General features: G+C 34.0%; 1 long non-coding RNA gene across 1 annotated transcript; it reads right to left on the bottom strand.

Moving 5' to 3' along the window:
- Positions 1 to 6708: 6708 nt before the first annotated feature.
- Positions 6709 to 7252, bottom strand: LOC142241645 (uncharacterized). The gene is made up of 2 exons (XR_012723741.1): positions 6986 to 7252; positions 6709 to 6918 (listed from the first exon to the last, which is right to left on the bottom strand). It is a non-coding gene; the product is annotated as an uncharacterized LOC142241645 (long non-coding RNA).
- Between the last annotated feature and the right edge of the window lie 14452 nt (positions 7253 to 21704).

Below are 21704 nucleotides of genomic sequence, written 5' to 3'. Positions count from 1 at the left end.
GCAGTGGTTGCTACGTCTGACTTGCATGCCAAGGGTCGTGGGTTCGATCCCTGCTTCGACCAAAGTTTTTTTTTTTTGTTTTTTTTTTTTTACATATATTCCAGATATGTTAGGAAGATTCCGAAAAAATGTTCAACATTACATTGTAGTATATTAAATTTTGAACTGTAAAATGTGTCTTATTAAAAATCTAAAGTCAGAAAAGAACCGTGTTTGCTATAAATGAAATGGACTGTGTTGTTGGTTCAAAAATAACTTTTTTTATTAAAAAAATTAACACTTTGTAACAAACGAATTTTTTTGGTGATAAAAGTATATACTTTTCGAAGCAATTCAAAAACCTCTAACAAAAGAAAAACGTTTTCGGTAAACGTTTTCCAAACGTTTTTTTCTTTGCGTGTATGACCAAATCGGGGATAAATATATATGGCAGCTATATCTAAATCTGAACCGATTTTTCCCAAAACCAATAGCGATTGTCTCTGTCCCAAGAAACGGCCCTATGCCAAATTTGAGGACGATCGGACTTAAATTGCCAGCTGTACTTTGTGCACAAAATTACATATACAGACAGACGGACGGACGGACAGACAGACAGGCAGACAGACAGACACACAGACGGACATCGCTAAATCGGCTCAGAATTTAATTCTAATCCGATCGGTATACTAAAAGATGGGTCTATGACCACTATTTCTTGGCGTTACATAAAAATGCACAAACTTATTATACCCTGTACCACAGTAGTGGTGAAGGGTATAAATATGCAAATAGTTAAAAAAAAACATAAATAAAATTAAGCAAATTTCTATGGATACTAAAAAAATTTATAAAAATTTATCAACTTGCGAAATCGATTGGAAAACTTTATCTGAAATATCGGAAATCACAACCGCTTATCGGTTCAATATGAAACTTGTCATCAAAACTAAAAATATGCTCGCAACATAATTCTATGGAATATCATTACTTTTACTTATATTTTAGTTTAGTTTTTTTCTCCATTATTATTGTTGACAATCACATCGTTTTTATAAAAAAAACAAGTATATACGGCCGTAAGTTCGGCCAGGCCGAAGCTTATGTACCCTCCATCATGGATTGCGTAGAAACTTCTTCTAAACACTGCCACCCACAATCGAATTACTTAAGTTGCGGTAACGCTTGCCGATGGCAAGGTATCTTAAAACCTCCTAACACCATCTTCTAAATTGTATGTAAGTCCATACGTGGTATATATTAAATCAAAAAAGATCGATCCAATACGTGTATAATTCAGTTTGACAAGGTAGACATAAAATTTTGACAAAATTTTCTACAGAAATAAAATTTTAACAAAATTTTCTATAGAAATAAAATTTTCACAAACTTTTGTATAGAAATAAAAATTTTCACAAAATTTTCTATAGAAAGAAAATTTTGACAAAAATGTCTACAGAAATAAAATTTTAACAAAATTTTCTATAGAAATAAATTTTTGACAAAATTTTCTATAGAAATAAAATCTTGGTAGATTATTTTTGGCTCGATTTTCTATAAAAGAAAATTTTCACAAAAATGTCTACAGAAATAAAATTTTAACAACATTTTCCATAGAAATAAACTTTTGAACAAAATTTTCTATAGAAATAAAATTTTGACAATGATGAAAATTTTATTATGAACCGAATAAAATTTTAACAAAATTTTCTCTAGAAATAAAATTTTGACAAAATTTTCTATAGAAATAAAATTTTGGTAGATTATTTTTGGCTCTAGTGGCAACCATGATTATGAACCGATATGGACCAATTTTTGTGTAATTGGACCAATTTTGGTATGGTTGTTAGCGACCATATACTAACACCACGTTCCTAATTTGAACCGGATCGGATGAATTTTGCTCCTCCAAGAGGCTCCGGAGGTCAAATCTGGAGAACGTTTTATATGGGGGCTATATATAATTATGGACCGATATGGACCAATTTTTGAACGGTTGCTAGAGACCATATACCAATACCATGTACCAAATTTCAGCCGGATCAGATGAAATTTGCTTCTCTTAGAGGCTCCGCAACCCAAATCTAGGGATCGGTTTATATGTGCGCTATATATAATTATGGACCGATGTGGACCAATTTTTGCACGGTTGCTAGAGACCATATACCAATACCATGTACCAAATTTCAGCCGGATCGGATGCAATTTGCTTTTCTTTGAGGCTTCGCAAGCCAAATCTGGAGATCGGTTTATATGGGGGCTATATATAATTATGGACCGATGTGGACCAATTTTTGCATGATTGTTAGAGACCATATACCAACACCATGTACCAAATTTCAGCCGGATCGGATGAAATATGCTTCTCTTAGAGGCTCCACAAGCCAAATCTGGGGATCGGTTTATATGGGGGCTATATATAATTAAGGACCGATATGAACCAATTTTTGCATGGTTGTTAGAGAGCATATACCAACACCATGTACCAAATTTCAGCCGGATCGGATGAAATATGCTTCTCTTAGAGGCTCCACAAACCAAATCTGGGGATCGGTTTATATGGGGGCTATATATAATTATGGACCGATGTGGACCAATTTTTGCATGGTTATTAGAGACCATATACCAACATCATGTACCAAATTTCAGCCGGATCGGATGAAATTTGCTTCTGTTAGAGGCTCCACAAGCCAAATCTGAGGGTCCCTTTATATGGGGGCTATACGTAAAAGTGGACCGACATGGCCCATTTTCAATACCATCCGACCTACATCGATAACAACTACTTGTGCCAAGTTTCAAGTCGATAGCTTGTTTCGTTCGGAAGTTAGCGTGATTTCAACAGACGGACGGACGGACGGACGGACGGACATGCTTAGATCGACTCAGAATTTCACCACGACCCAGAATATATATATATACTTTATGGGGTCTTAGAGCAATATTTCGATGTGTTACAAACGGAATGACAAAGTTAATATACCCCCATCCTATGATGGAGGGTATAAAAACTGAGACTTTTTTGATTCAGTGTAAGTTATATACTCGTATAACATCGAAATGGAGAAGATAAGAAACTACCAATACGTATGTGAAATTTCAATAATCAAATCTTCCCACTTGTTTACTTTATTCAGAGCTTGGGCTAATCCAGGTTATCATTAGGGAACATGGTACATAGTAACGAATGTAGTTGCAAGCGTTATACTATGTAAAGGTGGGTACTATGTTCGGTTTTTTCTAAATTAAAAGTACACATATGTTTATGAGGACGATTATATTTTGATCGAGTCTTGCCAAATAATGGATGGAAAAGATCCAAGGAATTGATTACAAATAATTTTATATTTCTAAATTAGTTGATTAAAAAAAAGTAACTGTGAAAACAAGCTGGTTTTCAGCTTGAAAACTGAACATAGTACTCAGCTTAAGTCTGAAATAATCTCGGAGCAGGTTATTTTAATTTGAAATTGCGACGACTAAACGATGTAGTTAGACATAGGAAACTCTTATGTTCATGTTAGGTTAGGTTAGGTTAGGTTAGGTTAAGTTAGGTTAGGTGACAGCCCGATGTATCAGGCTCACTTAGACTATTCAGTCCATTGTGATACCACATTGGTGAACTTCTCTCTTATCACTGAGTGCTGCCTAATCCCATGTTAAGCTCAATGACAAGGGACCTCCTTTTTATAGCCGAGTCCGAACGGCGTTCCACATTGCAGTGAAACCACTTAGAGCTTTGAAATGTCACCAGCATTACTGAGGTGGGATAATCCACCGCTGAAAAACTTTTTGGTCGAAGCAGGAATCGAACCCACGACCTTGTGTATGCAAGGCGGGCATGCTAACCATTGCACCACGGTGGCTCCCATGTTCATGTTGTTGAAAGGAATTCCCCTGCATATACTCGCTTTATATCTGAAACATTTTTGAAAAACTGAAACAATGCAAATTATTCAATGGATGTGATGATGTTGGACATTTTGAAAAAGTCACATATTCAAAAAAGGTCGTACAAGAAAGTCGCACAATGATAAAAAAGTCGCTTGTATTTGTAAGGTCTTTTGATTACAAAAAATGTTCTAAAAACAACTCAAAAACAATAAAGGAACAGTCTCTTTAACATAAATAGATATTTTACCAACTTATTGTAATATAAAATCCAGTAAAACGTAAACTTGCAAGAGAGTAAAATGGATTTTTTCTCTTTGCTAAAATTAGTAGAAGTGTTCGCGAACGCCATCCAGTACCAATTTGCCATCAGCCAATTCAAAGCTTTTGAGTTGATTAAAATAATAAAAATATTTATTTTTTATACTACTTTTCTAATTGACTCTGTGAAATTTATTGCACATACGAATTGTTTATGATAAACTCTTGCAAGTTTTTACTGGCAAAAAATCTCTAGCAAAAATTTGCAACTTCTCTATTTATCAAATGTCACATTTGATCTCTCTCTAGCTCTATTTTTCTGGCCTTTTGGAGTAAACGAAGGACTTCTAGTAAAACATTTGTGATAATTATCAACGGATCTGGTGGTTGAAATGGTATGCAATAAAACAACGACTGAACAAACCAAAACAAACGTGTACGATACCTAGTAGGTTAGGTGTCCATTGTGATACTATACGTGATTTTACTATCTCGTGTTAATGAGTGCTTCTATGGGTAGCTCAATGACAAGTGAACTCCTTTTTATAGCCGAGTTAAAACGGCGTTTCACATTGCAGTGAATTACTTAGAGAAGCTTTGAAACACTCAGTATCCACCGCTGAAACACATTTGGTCGAAGCTGTGGTTGAATCCATTACCAAGGAGGTCCATTGCACACGGTGGCTCCCACGTACGAGGGCAGTTCGGAAACTTTTTAGCCTAGCACAAAAAGCGCGAAACTTCCATCTCTGTTATGAACACATGTTAAATTTTGTTTCGATCAGCCAACTCCTTCATATAGAAACAGGTGTTCAAAAAAGACGCATCCGCAATTTTTTTACAATGGAAAAATTAGAAATGCGTGCTTTCATTAAATATTTACATAAAAAAGATTTATCGGGACAAGAAATTCATAATGGTATGGTGAATATGTTAGGTGAAAGTGGGAGCCACCGTGGTGCAATGGTTAGCATGCCCGCCTTGCATACACAAGGTCGTGGGTTCGATTCCTGCTTCGACCGAACACCAAAAAGTTTTTCAGCGGTGGATTATCCCACCTCAGTAATGCTGGTGACATTTCAAAGCTCTAAGTGGTTTCACTGCAATGTGGAACGCCGTTCGGACTCGGCTATAAAAAGGAGGTCCCTTCTCATTGAGCTTAACATGGAATCGGGCAGCACTCAGTGATAAGAGAGAAGTTCACCAATGTGGTATCACAATGGACTGAATAGTCTATGTGAGCCTGATACATCGGGCTGCCGCCTAACCTAACCTAACCTAAGTGAAAGTGCTCCTTCATATGCAACAGTAAAAAATTGGGTTGCTGAACTTAAACGTGGTCGTACAAGCATTGAAGATGAACCACGTAGTGGACGTCCAAAAACAGCAACAACAACAGAAATTGTAGCCAAAATGCATGATATGGTATTAAATTATCAACGAATAAAAGTGCGTGAAATTGCTAATATCATGGGCATCTCAAATGATCGAGTCCATTTAATTTTGCATGAAGAACTACAGATGAAAAAGCTTTCTGCAAGATGGGTACCGCATTTATTAACAGTCGATCAAAAACGCATAAGAATGAACATTTTTCAAGCTTGTTTGGATCGTTATAAGCGAAATAAAATGGATTTTAAGCGTCGATTCATAACTATTGATGAGACATGGATTCACCACTATACTCCAGAGACAAAAGAACAATCCAAACAAGGGACTGAAGCTGGAGGAAGTGCCCTAAAGAAGGAAAAAACAATTCAATCGGCTGGTAAGGTTATGGCAACGGTTTTTGGGACTTCAAAGGTATTTTATTGATTGACTATCTGCAAAAGGGTAAAACAATAACTTCAGAGTACTATTGCAACCTTTTGGATCAATTAAATGTACAAATTCGAGAAAACGTCCTGGCTTACAACACAAAAAAAAATAATTTTTCATCAGGACAACGCACCAGCGCACAAGGTTGTTTTAACAATGGCTAAAATCAAAGAATTAAAGTACGAGTTGCTTGACCACCCACCTTATTCTCCTGATTTAGCTCCCAGTGACTTTTACTTGTTGCCAAATCTAAAAAAATCCTTGCTGACAAGCGTTTTACCTCAAATGAAGATGCAATTACAATTGTAAACCACAATTTTGAAGACCTTGAGGAAAACTATTTTAATCAAGGGATTGACTTGCTAGAAAAGCGTTGGACAAAGTATATTGCAGTTTCAGGAGATTATATTGAAAAATAAAAATATTTTTGAAAAGCTAACTATTCTCTTTCATTGATAGGCTAAGAAGTTTCCGAACCGCCCTCGTAATGCGCTTTACAGACTACCCTGCCAACATTTTTTGAATTTGGGGGCGCTTCAAAGAATCCCCACTACGTCGAAAACAATCATATACGACATCAAAAACTCGTCGGAAAAGCGCCGTCACTATTGAGAAGTTGTACCACGCCAAGTTACTACGAAAAAGTTTCTCATCAGTGCAATTATTAGGTGCCTATTTAGATCAATTTCGAAGGACGCCAATAAGAACCCCTGCAAACTATCAGAAAAAGTGCATTTTAAGGTAATTGGAGAAGAATGATTGTGGTCAAGTAAAACACGATTGTGTAGATGTTTATTGATTTGATTAAACATTTATAATTTCTTGTAAATATAACATTTTTCGGTTTATCTTATCACATTTAACATAATTTTTTGCATTAATAAAAGAATGATGTTGAGTTTTAAGTAGCAAGTTACATATTGCAGCGTCTATCAGCCAGTTTGTTTATTTTCGATGGAGACAGCGTGCCTGGAAAAATATTTGAGAAACGATCACTTTATTCTATTTGGAAAGTCGAAAATTGTTCACCATATACCTTTCACAATTTTAATCGTAATATCTATGTTTTCAGAACTTTATTTTCGTTTTTATTTAAATAAAATATAACAAGCTGGTTGCGCTTGGCATTTCACAAAAAATAAAATGGCTCTTCTAACAGTAGTGATGGCAAAATACTTCCATGTACATTTTGTACTTTTTGATATGCTTCCCCCATCACAGTTCGCGATGGTTGTGGTGACATTTACGAGTCTGTGGTAGCGATGAGGATGAAATGGAACTTTGAAATGCTGGCAGGGTATCAGTTATTCCTGACGGAATGCCGGTGTTTGTAAAGAATCTTTCAGTGTGTCGCATCGATACGACTTGTCGGCGATGACTAAATAATCGGTAAATGTGTTATCGATCCCATAAACATTCAGCAGTATCAAATATGCCTTCGGACTTAATTTATAATGTGCAAAATATATGGGATATGTTCGACACGAGCACTGTCGTCCGGAATAACTGATAGTCTGTAAAGCGCATAAGGCGCACGGCGATGAATTCTCATTTATAAAAATTGCTTCAACGTGAAGCACTTTCCTTGCGTGCGACTAAAGTCGCACATTTTGCATATTTTAAAAAAGTCGCATGACCTAAGAAAGGTTGCAAAATGCGACTAAAGTCGCACAACGGTAACACTGAGACTAGGGGCGATTTTCATATAGCTTGGATAAGATTTAAATGGCAATTCGCAAACCACCTGCTCTGCGGTTAATATTAATTAAATTTTCAGCAATTAAATTTCTACACTCATAGAAAAATTGCTAATCTTAATAGCAAACACTGACTGCTATTTTTCAGCAGACAAAAACAGCTGTTTTAGCTGTTTTTTATAAAACAGCAAACAACCTCTTATTTTGGAACAGCAGACATGCTGTAGTTTGCTGATATTTGCTGCTGAACCGAATACAATTATAAATTAACTCAACTTAAATGTGACTAACACAAATATTTGTCATGGACCCCTAAACCTGATGTAACAAAGTCCAAGAAGTTCAATTGATGAAGAAATTTAAAAATACGACAAAAAAATGTTTTCATCAATTTCACTTTTTTATTGTTATAAAAACTTTAATATTACACTTTATATTCTAATTATCTAATTTTTACAATTTGAAAAAATTTTTCGGTCCCCCCAGGGGTTGGAACCCGGTTATGTTGTGGCTGAGTGTGCAAAGCGCTTTAGCACGCCATTAAACACGAAGGGTCGAAACGTCAATTCAAATGTTCGTGATATCATAACATTCTAACTACTTCTCGAGATGTTTTTCATTATCATGAATGAAAAATAAAGAACACAGGTTCAAATCTCACCAGCGGCAATTTTTTTATCAAATATCAAATATCAAAAGCTTGTTGTACATCTTTTTTATTTTGTTATTTTCGACTTATATTTTTGTAGAAATATATATTTTCCATTTAAACTCAATAAAAAAATTGAAAATTCTATTATACCTCATTCACATTACACTCATCATTTTGTCATTTTGCTTATTAAAAAGGGATTTCAAATCCACTTTTAGTAGATTTCGATATTCAATACGCACAGGTTCAAAAGTCAGCAGAGGTGAAATTTTAATTTTAGTTTTTATTATTATTATTTTTTTTTTTTTTTGATGATTTTCTATTCTTGTTTGCGACATTTTCTATTCTTGTTAGCGACATATAATTGTCCAAAATTTAAATTTTCACTTTAAACAGCCAAATAGCATATTTTATAAGACTGGTCCAAAAGAGCTTCATTGGAAGTGGAAAACATTTTTGAAGGATCCCGGGATGCTCTTAATAAAATGTTTGTGGAAAAAACTCCCAATTTTTTTGCTGCGACACTTTTATGAGTTAAGGCGAGTATCAAGTTCGAGTTTAGCCGCATTATAACATTTTTGGAAAATTGTATTATAACTTGGTTTATTTTCTTATGAGTTACAAAAGAAAAATAACCGTGAAAAATTACTGTTTTAAGGTTGGTACCAAGTTCCAAAAACAGTATAAAATTATATCTTCTTGTTGAATGATCCAATGCTAAAATTGAAAATGTTTATGTTCGATTAAATGAATTTTGAAAGTAACCTTGATAAATGGACCATTTAGCGTGATAATGCCAACTTAATACTGGCCTTTATAGATATAATACTAACTTAATACCGGCCTTTAATCCAAAGAAGCATTTTAATACACATCTACTTTATACTGGGGACGCATAAATAACTCCCATATTCGCTTTTCCACAATCGTTTTGAACGTAAAAATTATTCAGAGAGGACTCATTCGTGAAATGTTTACAGTGTGGTTTATATTAGAGGTGTGCACGTGAGTAATATTTTACTCACTCTCACGCACACTCACGAATGAAAAATCTTACTCACGCACGATATTGTTTGGTAGGACTCACGCACACTCACGAAAAGAAAATTTGTACTCACGCACGAAAATGTCGTAACTCACGAAAAATATCGTGACTCACGAAAAATGTCGTGACTCACGAACAAATTTACCTTAACGACGTCTCTGAAAACATGAGCATTATTAAAATCGGGAGCGTTATTTCACTCTTAACATCCCAGGTGTCACTAAAATTGTAAATTAATTTAACTCTTAAGCGTTTTATGTTGGTGAGCGGGATTATTTTCGTGAGCGTAAACCTTTACTCACGCACACTCACGGAGATAATATTTTCGTGACTCACGCTCACGCACGACATTTTGTTTTGTTAATCACGATCACGCCGTTGCCATGAGCGCGACTCACGCGTGAGTCACGACAATTTCGTGTCACGTGCACACCTCTAGTTCATACAAACATTTTTCTATGTGTGTAAATAAGTTAAAAGAGAGGTACTTTATTAATATTTACAGCCTATTTCTGATATCCGAACGAAAGCAATTGCGAACGAATAGTAGTCACAGAGAGTATTAATATAACAAGAGAACGAAACTGTCAAGCGAAACTGCATCAGTACTCACGCACGAAAATGTCGTAACTCACGAAAAATATCGTGACTCACGAAAAATGTCGTGACTCACGAACAAATTTACCTTAACGACGTCTCTGAAAACATGAGCATTATTAAAATCGGGAGCGTTATTTCACTCTTAACATCCCAGGTGTCACTAAAATTGTAAATTAATTTAACTCTTAAGCGTTTTATGTTGGTGAGCGGGATTATTTTCGTGAGCGTAAACCTTTACTCACGCACACTCACGGAGATAATATTTTCGTGACTCACGCTCACGCACGACATTTTGGTTTGTTAATCACGATCACGACGTTGCCATGAGCGCGACTCACGCGTGAGTCACGACAATTTCATGTCACGTGCACACCTCTAGTTCATACAAACATTTTTCTATGTGTGTAAATAAGTTAAAAGGGAGGTACTTTATTAATATTTACAGCCTATTTCTGATATCCGAACGAAAACAATTGCGAACGAATAGTAGTCACAGAGAGTATTAATATAACAAGAGAACGAAACTGTCAAGCGAAACTGCATCAGTAGGTGGCAGTCATGAGGAAATTTATCTAATGTCATGCAGTTTTTTCGCCGCTTCTCTCAAATATCATACAGTTTGCGTCGGCGTCACCCGGTTCAGTTCTCTGTCGGCCTTAAGAAAAATGGGAATTAGAACCTACTTTGTAGTAACAAATGTTATTTTTTATAAATGTTTTCATTCCGTTAAATTTTTTGGCAGACAATTTGAAATTATAACTGCCGATGACTCTATAAAGAATTTATCAAAACAGCGCTTTGACCGCAACGTCGGTAATGCCAAGCTGCAGGTATTGTACGACATCTATACGGTTGACATTTGTTGTTTTTGTAGAAGAGAAATGTGCGTCCTCTTGTTATCTTAATACTCTCTGGTAGTCACTCACTCACTTTCGTCTAGATTTGGGTTTATCTAACTTCCTTTCGTTCGTTCGCATGGCTTTAAGGCACCTTATACGGTCGGATAAACCCTGCGACACAACACGTTGCGGCGACAAATCCGCTAGTATAAGGCCATGTTCGCGAGTTGCAGGGACGTGTTGGCATAAAATCAAAACAACTTTGATTTTTTCCGGTTAGGTTAAGTTAGGTTAAAGTGGCAGCCCGATTAAGATTCAGGCTCACTTAGACTATTCAGTCCATTGTGATACCACATTAACTAAAAGTACCTATTGCATATGGGCACTTCTAGTTTTAACCGCTGAACCTTCTTGATTATTTTTCTTTGTTGAACCAACCAGATTGTTCCAAAAACATTAGCAGACTGCTTAAGTTAACGTTTTCCAGATCCGCCAGTAATCTGAAGCTATATGCTCCTAAAAGTTGCTTGCGCTTTACACAAAATGCAGGACACTCACACAAGAGGTGTTTAATTGATTCTTTTTCCTCCGCATCATGACAGCTCATACAATAGTCATTATACTTCGCGCCAATAGTTTTTGCAAAATCGCCTATCAGGCAGCGACCCGTTATAGCAGATATCAGGAGTGATATCTGACGTCTCGAGAACATTAGCATATCTAGTGTGCGGTTTAAGTTGAAATGGGGCCATATTTGCTTGGTGTCGTTACAACCCTTGCAATTCTCCCATCGAACATTTGCCATCCTAACAGCCTTCTCACGCAGTAAGAGCTTGCAGGTGGCCAGAGGCATACCAACAGATTCTAGTTCCCCTGGAATATGTAAGGTAGTTCCTAGCCTTGCTAACACATCTGCTTCGCAGTTCCCCGGTATGTTCCTATGGCCAGGCACCCATATTAGGTGAATATTGTACTGCTCAGCCATCTCGTTGAGAGATTTGCGGCAGTCTATGGCCGTTTTCGAGTTAAGGAACACAGAGTCCAAGGATTTTATTGCAGGTTGACTGTCTGAGTATATATTAATGCCAATATTTGTTGGAACATTACTTCTCAGCCAATTCACCACCTCTCTTATTGCCAATATTTCAGCCTGAAAAACACTACAGTGATTAGGTAATCTTTTCGCTATTCGAATTTCCAGATCTTTAGAATATACTCCGAACCCCACTTGTCCATTCAATTTGGAGCCATCAGTATAGAAATCTATATATCTTTTATTCCCCGGGGTCTGTGTACACCACGCCTCACTGTTGGGAATTAGAGTTTCAAACTTTTTGTCGAAAAGTGGTTTTGCCAGGGTGTAATCCACTACGGTAGGCACATCTGGCATTACTTTGAGGACCGAACTATGACCGTACATTTTTTCCGACCACAGCGATAGCTCGCGCAACCGCACAGCCGTTGTTGCAGCTGACTGTTTGGCCAAAATGTCTAAAGGCAATAGATGTAGCATGACATTAAGGGAGTCTGTTCCTGTCTTACTAAATGCGCCTGAGATACATAAGCTCGCCATACGCTGAACTTTATCTAAACAAGTCGGTTTCTGAAGTGCCGGCCACCAGACTACAACACCATATAGCATTATAGGTCTAACTACTGCAGTGTATAGCCAATGCACAATTTTTGGTTTTAGTCCCCACTTTTTCCCTATTGCCTTTTTGCACGAGTACAAAGCTACCGTGGCTTTTCTCCGGTTGGGAGGCACAAACCTTCACGTGTAAGGAGATGTTAGCCAAATATTAGCAAAAACAAATTTATTTTCATAATTAAAACAAGCATTTCTGCAATGAAATTAATGACGGATCGCTAATTCAGCTTGGAATTTTTATTGTTTCTTCAATTTTTACTAAAAAATGGCTTTACACCTAACTTTTCGTCCATCTTTATTGTTTGTGTTTATGCTTCTTCTCATTTCTTCACGTTGTTTTCATAATTGTTCGTGCAGTGTGAGGGTAAAACTTGAGCGAACATACAAATAGGCGAACCTCTGTCGTAGTGTATATCCGACCGTCTAAGGTCCGCTTTACGTTACTGTCAAATGCTAGCATTACCATATCTCAATTATTACAATTTCCTGAAAAAGGCCCATACATTTTAAAAATTAAATTACTTTCCATAAAATTCAATCTGGCATCGGCGTTCATTTGGCAAACCAAAGATAATTGAGAAGAAGATGCAGTCTTGTCATAGCAAAACTGAAGCACCAGAGGACTCTGCCAACAAAATATCATAAAGTTTGCGTCGACGTGTCTCTCAAATGTACTGCTGTTTGCGTCGGAAAATATCATAACATTTTTGTTTTCCATAAATTTCTGAATTAAACCCCATAAAAGCAATACCAAAACGATTATAGAAAATTAAAATAAAACGTATGTGTATGTTAAAGGGAATATTTATTATGGTTTTAAGTGAATATTGCTGCTTTAATTTATTCCTGGCAGAGCTGCCTTGGAAAAAAATTGACAAATAAAACAATTTTTTTCTCATAGCCCTCTACACCATGACATTTGTTTTCTCTTTATAAGAGCACAAGGCTTAATCTTGTTATTCTCAATTATCTTTGGGCAAACTTTTCCCGCTTCTGATATTTGGTCTAGCTCAGTAGTTTTTTTTTTTTACAAATTAGCCCGTATAAGTATTTGTATTTCCATATTTCTACAATAATTACAGTTCAGTTCTCCTTTTAATGAGTGTCTCATTCGAAATGTATGTGTTAGTTCGTGTTCGACTTTCCCTTAGACGGTCTCTATGGTGGTTATAAAGAAAAAATATATACAGTATGTCAAGAAAGTCTTTTGACATTGCCAACTATTTCAACTTCTAGAAATAATTGAAATATTAAATATTTTATTAAATTTTTAATTCTGTGTACGTATGTATACTTTGCAAAATACATAATAAAATATTTTTTTAAAATTTCATTATATTTAATTTTGGAACAAAACATAAATTTTTATCCCATTGTCAAAACACTTTCTTGACAAACTGTAGATATAAATCACTTTTATCACATATTTATATTAAAACCTTTAATCAATTTATCAATCATTAAGTTTTTCCTTATTTATAAATGCATTTTTCCACAAAACGGAAGGTCTTTACCAAGTGAGTGGTTTTGAAATTTCAGTTCGTCAAAATGCGAACGAATCGAGTTAGAGAAACCCAATTTTAGAGATTACCATGGCTGAACAAGAACGTTAAATCATGGGCCCATATGATTACAATTTTTTTATTTCGACAAAATTTTAAGATGTCAAAATCATATGTTTATGGTGATTGCAGCTCTCCAAATGACACTGCATAGCAAATGCATCTCAAACAAACTCGCGCATTCATAGCTGGAGAATTGTTCAAAGATGACTTGAGTATCTTGATAACATATTCCAGACCCAAAATACCACGCACATCAGTTTTTAAACTGCATCATAAACTGTTTTTGTTAATAGATGGCGAAGATCCATTTGACTGACTTCCATTCTTAACTTTGGTGGGTATTATAGTCTTATTTGTCTCATATCGGCGTTCCTCGGATGAATTATCCACTTCACAATCACTCATAGGTGACACAATTAAATTTGAACCTTTATTTTTCTCTGGATTTTAATTATTTTTTCAGGACAATTGAAAGAATAAGTAATTGCCAATTTTACCAATGCCATACGATTCTTTTATCAGCTGATTTTGACTTCTTAAAATTGTAAACAACATATTGAAATTTGTTGTTTTTGTTATCGTGATTCAATCTCCTTATTCAGCCATGGAGATTACGTTACGTCTTCGTTCGCATTGACTTTCGTTCCGATTTTCGTTTAGATACCGCTTAGAGAAACCAAAATCAGCTGTTTTTCGTTTTGTAAATGATAACATTTTGCTCTTGAAACATGTTTGAGATGATCATATTCCTTCTCTGGGTGTGGTAATTACAGAAAAGTAATTTCAACTATGTAGGTTGAGTTGAAGGAAGAGTTGAATTTTTTGTTTGAAAGAAGCAGCTTGATTGTACAGCTTCAAACTGAAAAAACAACTCTTCCAACGCACCTTAATTCATCCTTAACTCTCTTGCAAGTTTCTGCAGATTAGTTTTTACTAGAAAAGTATGCGAACAGACCTATTATGTTAAGGGAATAAAGATATTCCCCATGTTCCAATATTCGGAATCGCAAATCGCAAGAATTTAGTTTTATTATAAAGAAAAAATTGATATACTATCGGACTTAAATTTAATTTGTATTTTAACTTCTTATCAAAGAGAACTATACACCGAAAAAAAGGAACTGTTTTATAAGAAGAATGAACGACCACGCACGAAAATTGAACTAAATTTTACTCCACATTTTGAGATTTCCACAAAGCGTTGTTAAAACCAGGCAATTTTAATGCCCTGTTGTACTTTTTAACTGCAGTTCACGAAATTACACCATCTCATAGAAGAAAAAATATACTAAAAGTAAAGAAGAAAATCATTGGCGCCAAATCATGACCATTTTAACCATACAGTAGTTCATTCTTACTATTTTTGGGAATCGTACGAAAATTTTCATTTGTTTTAGTTCATATTGAACTTATGTGTACGGTCAATGAACTTTATACTCACGTTTAGTTCATAAAATGGTACTTAAAAAAAGTAAGATTTCATTAAGCTGTGGAAAATTTCGATAAAAATAATAAGATTAAACTACAAGCAAATAATTTTTTTCCAATAAAAATAAGTTAAATTTCGCGTTAGTTTAACTACGGAAATTTTTTCTGTGTATTGCCAAAATTTAAATTTGTATGTTTTGGTGTAAAGAAAATATCGCCAAACGAAAATTTTGTGGTTTGCAATTTGGAATATCGGAACATATCCCATTAATCGATTATTAATTTCACCGTCGAATTAAAATTCACTAATCGATTAGCGATTGCAATCAAAATTAAGTTACATTACAGCGATGCCAGATTTTTTCAGTTTTTCCTCTTAGATCATACACATAACACTTCCAAAATCCACTTTATTTAGATTCCAACTTTCGAGAATAATGTGAATGAGCTATAATCCCAGTACTAAGTTCAAGTTTTCGCATGAAAATGAATTATAAAACAAGTAAAGTGAAAAGCCGGGCAGGGCCGACTATATGATACCCTTCACCACAATGTAAATCAACATTTTTGGTACGATCTCAAATCAATCAAATTTATTGAGAACTGTACACAGAAAAAAAGTGTCTCGTAAATTTAAGAAGATTTTTACAATAATTTATTACAAGAATTTTCCAGAATTTTAGTTCATTTTTCGTATCTTTAACGAAAATTAACTACTCGAAAGGAAATTTTACAAATTTTAAGTAGCAATCGTTTAGTTCATAGCCTACAAAATACGATGGAAATTTTCTTAACTGGTAGTTAAAAATTCTTTCGTCATACTATAAAACTACTTATGAAATGTAAAATACTTTCTAAATAATAAGTGTAATTTACTATAAAGAGTTTTTGTATGAGAAAATATTTTTTTACGAAAATTTAACTTGAAAGCGGATAGCAATTTCTTACTGGCAATTCCTATAGTTAATAATAGTTGGTACAACATTTCTCAATGAAATATTTTTAGTTCACATGTAATTAAATTTATAGGCATTTTCGTGAAAAATGGGTAGATATCATTTCATGAAGTTTTTGCTAATTTTACGTTAAACGTTTCATCGTTCTTATACTGATATGCATTTAAGAGTATTGTTTTTAGAGTAAATTGTGGACAGATGCGATGAAGTAATGCATAGTACAGAGATCTTTCTCGTCAAAGTGGAATATGTTTAATGTAAAGATGATGTTAATTGAATTTTTTGAGAGTGAGAACATGCAATGCAATGATGAGAAATGGTAGCGAGTGATGGGGATGTTGTGTATATCTGAGCGTGGGGTTGTTTTTATTTTTGTTCTTTCAGTGGTTTGTGTGTGTGTGTGTTTATTATTCGCGAATGGTTTATTTGTCTGGATGAGGTGTTGTTTTCAATGAAGGCACATGTGTTTTTGTTGTTGTAGAAATGTTTTGGTTTTGCTTGGTTTTGTTTGGCATGCTTCAGTTGTATAGTTGGCGTTGGCGTGGGCTGTTGCACCTTTTTAGCAAGTATGTAACAAGGGAATATAAAGGTATGGAATATTTTGGTTTTTTGAGACATATATTAGTGTTTGTTTATTAAAACTTTTAAATGAAAGTTATTAATATTTTAGTGATGAGGTGTACGATGGCGAAATGATGATCGGTAGCTTAGAAAAAAGTTATTAAGAATGTTCAATATTTAGAAAAAAAACTGAAATGGAAAGTATATTGAAATTGTTTTATCTAATTTAATTTTTATTATTCAATGTAAAAAATAAATATTCAATTTCAGAGTAACTCCAGATGAATTTGGAAAATTGTTTGTTACACCTCAGCGTATAGTTTAACCATAAATAGGTAAGTGTTCTTTTTTCAATGTGGCTTTCTTTTAAAAAATAATATTCTTTATGTATATTATTATTTACTAATTATTATTATTATTGTTATTTTTTTAACCAGTTTCATGTTTTTCTTTGTTGTAAAAAATATTTAATTTAAGAGCAACCCCAGATGGAGTCGGGCAAATTTGTATATTTCTCCTCAGCGTATAATTTAATAGAGAAGTGGTAAGTTTTCTTTTAAAAATTGGCTTTCTTTTCACTAGAATATTTACGTTTTTATGACCTTTTTATAATCAAAATTACATGTTTTTAATACCTTATTTTAGTATTACTTCAATCAAATATTTTTGGAAACCAATTTAATGTTTTTTATTTAATGTAAAAAATAAATATTTAATTTCAGAGTAACCCCAAATGAATTTCGATAACTTTTTAACCTCAGCGTACAATGTAATAGAGAATTGGTAAATTTTATATTAAAACTTTGGCTTTTTTTAATAAGAATATTTATTGTATTATGTCCTTCACATCGATAACAACACAATTTTATGAGTTAATATATTACTTAATTCATTATTTCTCTAATTGTTTCAGGTACAAACTTTATGAGCTACGTTTATCTAAGAAAAGTTGAATTCCTTACACCATTTAATAAAATGCCCCCAAATATGGTAAGTTACAAGCAAATTTAAAGAACTAAAAAAATTTATTTTATTACATGTTAATTTTTAACAATTTTCATTACTCCTTACATTTTTTTCAGCAAGATATGTGAAAAATATACTTACGATGAATAAAAAACTAAGGAAAAGTCAAAATGTCCAAAAAGCGAGTTAAAATAAACTACTTTCTTGTTCCACGTGGTCATAATTTTTATTCACAAAAACATTGTATTAAGAACTTTCATCATAAGTTGTTATAATGAAGTACTTTTGCTTAAAGAAAGTTTAATTTTATTGTATGAAAAATTTCATAATAGTAAAACGGTTTGTTGTTCCTTTAATTATTTAATTTCTCTGTACTGTGGAATGATTGATTTAAAAATAGTTTAGTCGTCGACATTTTAAAGAGTCTGTTAACCAATTTTTATTATCGGGTTTCCCAAAAAAATAAGCAAGTAAACCAAAATAATACTGACTTTTTAACTTGGTAGGGGTATATAAATCTTATGGTGTTGTAAAAATGAACTAAAATACAATGTTATAGATGAACTAAAATTTAAGAGAATTATAAACTAGACAAGTTGAAAAAAATCTTAAGGGCTAAATCATGATCAATATTACTACAGTTTAGTTCATTTTGCAATGGAAAGGGGTTCACTGTTTTTTTAGTGTATAAAGCTCTGAATCGGAATATACATATATTTAAATCTGAAGCGATTTGACGGAATTTTTTACACTTCTACGAATTCTCTACAGTTAAAAATTAAATCGACTAACGAAACTCAATGTTAGTAAAACAAATTTCACGTAAATAGGACTATGACTGTGGCCCCCGTGGCCATATGAGTGTAAATCGGGTGAAAGATATATATGGGAGTAGGCTGTCCATTACATCTCTTTTAAAGAGAACATGTTCTCTTTTTGTGTTCGTATCTTTTTGTTCACTCTCTTTTTTGGTGCCGCATTTTTATGTCAACAGTGCTCTATTTCAAAAAAAATCCTAGATTGATGGAATTTTATTTATTTAGTAGGAATTCGCCACAATTGTTCGCCACGAATTGTTTACTGGCTTAAATCTGTTGACAAATTAAAGGCCGGAACACAATTACGACGTTTCGACGTACGGCGTAAAAATTAGAAATAGATGTAATTGAACGTACGACGTAAATACGCCAATACGTTGTCGTCGTCAATTTATTTTGTTTATTTTTTAAGAAAATGTGATTCCTTTTGTTTTCTATTGTTTTATTATATATTTATTTCGTTGTTTCTATCATTAGAAACTATTATTATTTTAATTTTAACATCAATAAAATTATTAATTATTTAATAAAGATTTTTTTTATTGTAAACTTTTTTTTGGTTAAAATGTTCTCTTTTTTTTAAAGCGAAAGTTCTCTTTTGAAAATTATCCATATGGAAACCCTATATGGGAGCTATATCTAAATCTGAAGCGATTTCAACCAAATTTGGCACACTTACCGATACTATTACTCGTACTCCTTTTGCAAAATTTGAAGCAAATCTGGGCAAAACTCTGGCTTTTGAGGCTTTTTGAAAGATATATATGGGAGCTATATCTAAATCTGAACCGATTTGGCTGATATTTTGCATATTTTACCCCCAAAAATTTGGATATGCGAAATTTTAAGAATATACGAATACGTCAATTATAACCAGTTCGATGATAAATATATATGGCAGCTATATCTAAATCTGAACCGATTTTTTAAAAATCAATAGCAATTGTTTTTGAGCTAAAGTAAAATTCTGTGACAAATTTGAAGAGGATCGGACTTAAACTGCGAACTGTACTTTACACAACAAACGGACGACGCTAAATCGACTCATCGAATCGAATTTAATTCTAAGACGATCGGTATACTAAACGATCGGCATTAGACTTTTCCCTCTTGGCGTTACATACAAATGCACAAACTTATTATACCCTGTACCACAGAAGTGGTGAAGGGTATAAAAATATTTGCGAAATTATTTCGGAAAATAGCCTGGCACATTATTTTGCACTCAAAAAATGACTGTCAGCTGGTCAAGTAAGCAATTAGTATTCAGTTCTTTTCTAAAATTTTCCGAATTGAAATCGTTTGTGTTTGAACTCTATATTGTACGGATTATTTTCATGCCATTAAGACAAAATATGTCAAAAATCAAAAGTGATATAGCCCTGCCAATATTTCAAAGTTCCATTTCATCTTCATCGCTACCACAGACTCGTAAGTGACACTACAACAATCGCCAACTGTGATGGGGGAAGCGTATCAAAAATTATGAAGTGTACATGAAAGTATTTTGTCATCACTATTGTTACAAGAGCCATTTTATATTTTGTGAAACACCAAGCGCAACTAGCTTGTTATAATTTATTTAAATAAAAACGATAATGATGTGCTGAAAACATAGTTATTTCGCTTAAAATTGTGAAAGGTATATTGGTGAACAATTTTTGACTTTCCAAATGGAAGAAAGTGATAGTTTTTCAGATATTTTTCCAGACACGCTGACTCCATCGAGAATAAAAACACTGGCTGATAGACGCAACTTTCTACTTGTAACTCAGCACCATTCTTTTATTAATGCAAAAATTATGTTAAATGTGATGTGATTAGGGTTTTTCCCGGGAATTTGCTATTTTTTTGTTCCCGCTTTCCCGGGAATTAAGTGCGGGAATACCCGGGAATTTTTCTTTACAAAATTTTATATATAATAGAGGGTTTTATATGGCAAATGACAGTTGAAATCTATTTAAAGTGGTTTTTGGAAGTAAGGAAAATAGAATTTAGAACCTACTTTGTAGTAACAAATGTTCTTTTTTATAAATGTTTTCATTCCATTAAAATTTTTGGCAGACAATTTGAAATTATTACTGCCGATGGCTTTATAAACAATTTTCAAAACAGCGCTTCGACCGCAACGTCGGTAATACCAAATCTGCATGCATTATGCGACATTTATACGGTTGACATTTGTAGTTTTTGTAGAAGAGAAATTTTCGTCTCTTGTTTTTTATTCTCTTTGTTTGATTTTTATTCATTGTTGCCCATATGGGAAAAAGGGATTTTTTTTAAGTTGCGTAGGAAATTTTCAAAAACCACCCTCTGGCATCTCTGTTGAGCACTCAATTAAACGAAATAAGCACGTCTACAAGGAAGATTTTTATAAATGTACGAACTTAAATTTTAAACAAGTCCATTTAAGCGAATCCAGAAAAAAACGTTACGATGAATCGTTCCGCTATGACATTAAAGGATAAGCTGGAGTTACTAGAAGAAGCCAAAAATGGAACCAAGAAATCAGAGTTGGCTGAAAAGTTTGGTTGTAATATAAGTACAGTCTCTCGGGTCATTAGAGAAGAACAAAAGATACGGCAGCTGGGACAAGTCTTGAATTTGAATAAGAAACGTAATCGTATGAGTGCCCATGTAAAAGTAGAAATTGCTTTAAATGAATGGTATAAGCGGCAAAAAGAACAAAATATTGCAGTGACCCGGGATCGGGTTTTGGCCGCAGCTGTAGATATAGCAAATCGATTAGGTTCCAAATTCGTGCCGACACCAACATGGATTTGGAGGTGGAGTAAGAGGATAAATGTGAAATTTTCCCGGAAGAAATCCGACGGTCAAGAAACTGAAACGGAACATTTCGGAGATATTATGGAATGTGTGAAGGAAGAAAGCGAACTGCAATACGATTCGACTGAAATACAACATGAATCACCATCGCCCTCCTCTCAGGAGCAATCGTTTCTAGAAGTATTAGTTCAAG

The sequence above is a fragment of the Haematobia irritans genome, chromosome 1, assembly GCF_050003625.1.
Source record: "Haematobia irritans isolate KBUSLIRL chromosome 1, ASM5000362v1, whole genome shotgun sequence".
NCBI classification, from domain to species: domain Eukaryota; kingdom Metazoa; phylum Arthropoda; class Insecta; order Diptera; family Muscidae; genus Haematobia; species Haematobia irritans.
This window is presented reverse-complemented; position numbering and strand designations above follow the sequence as displayed.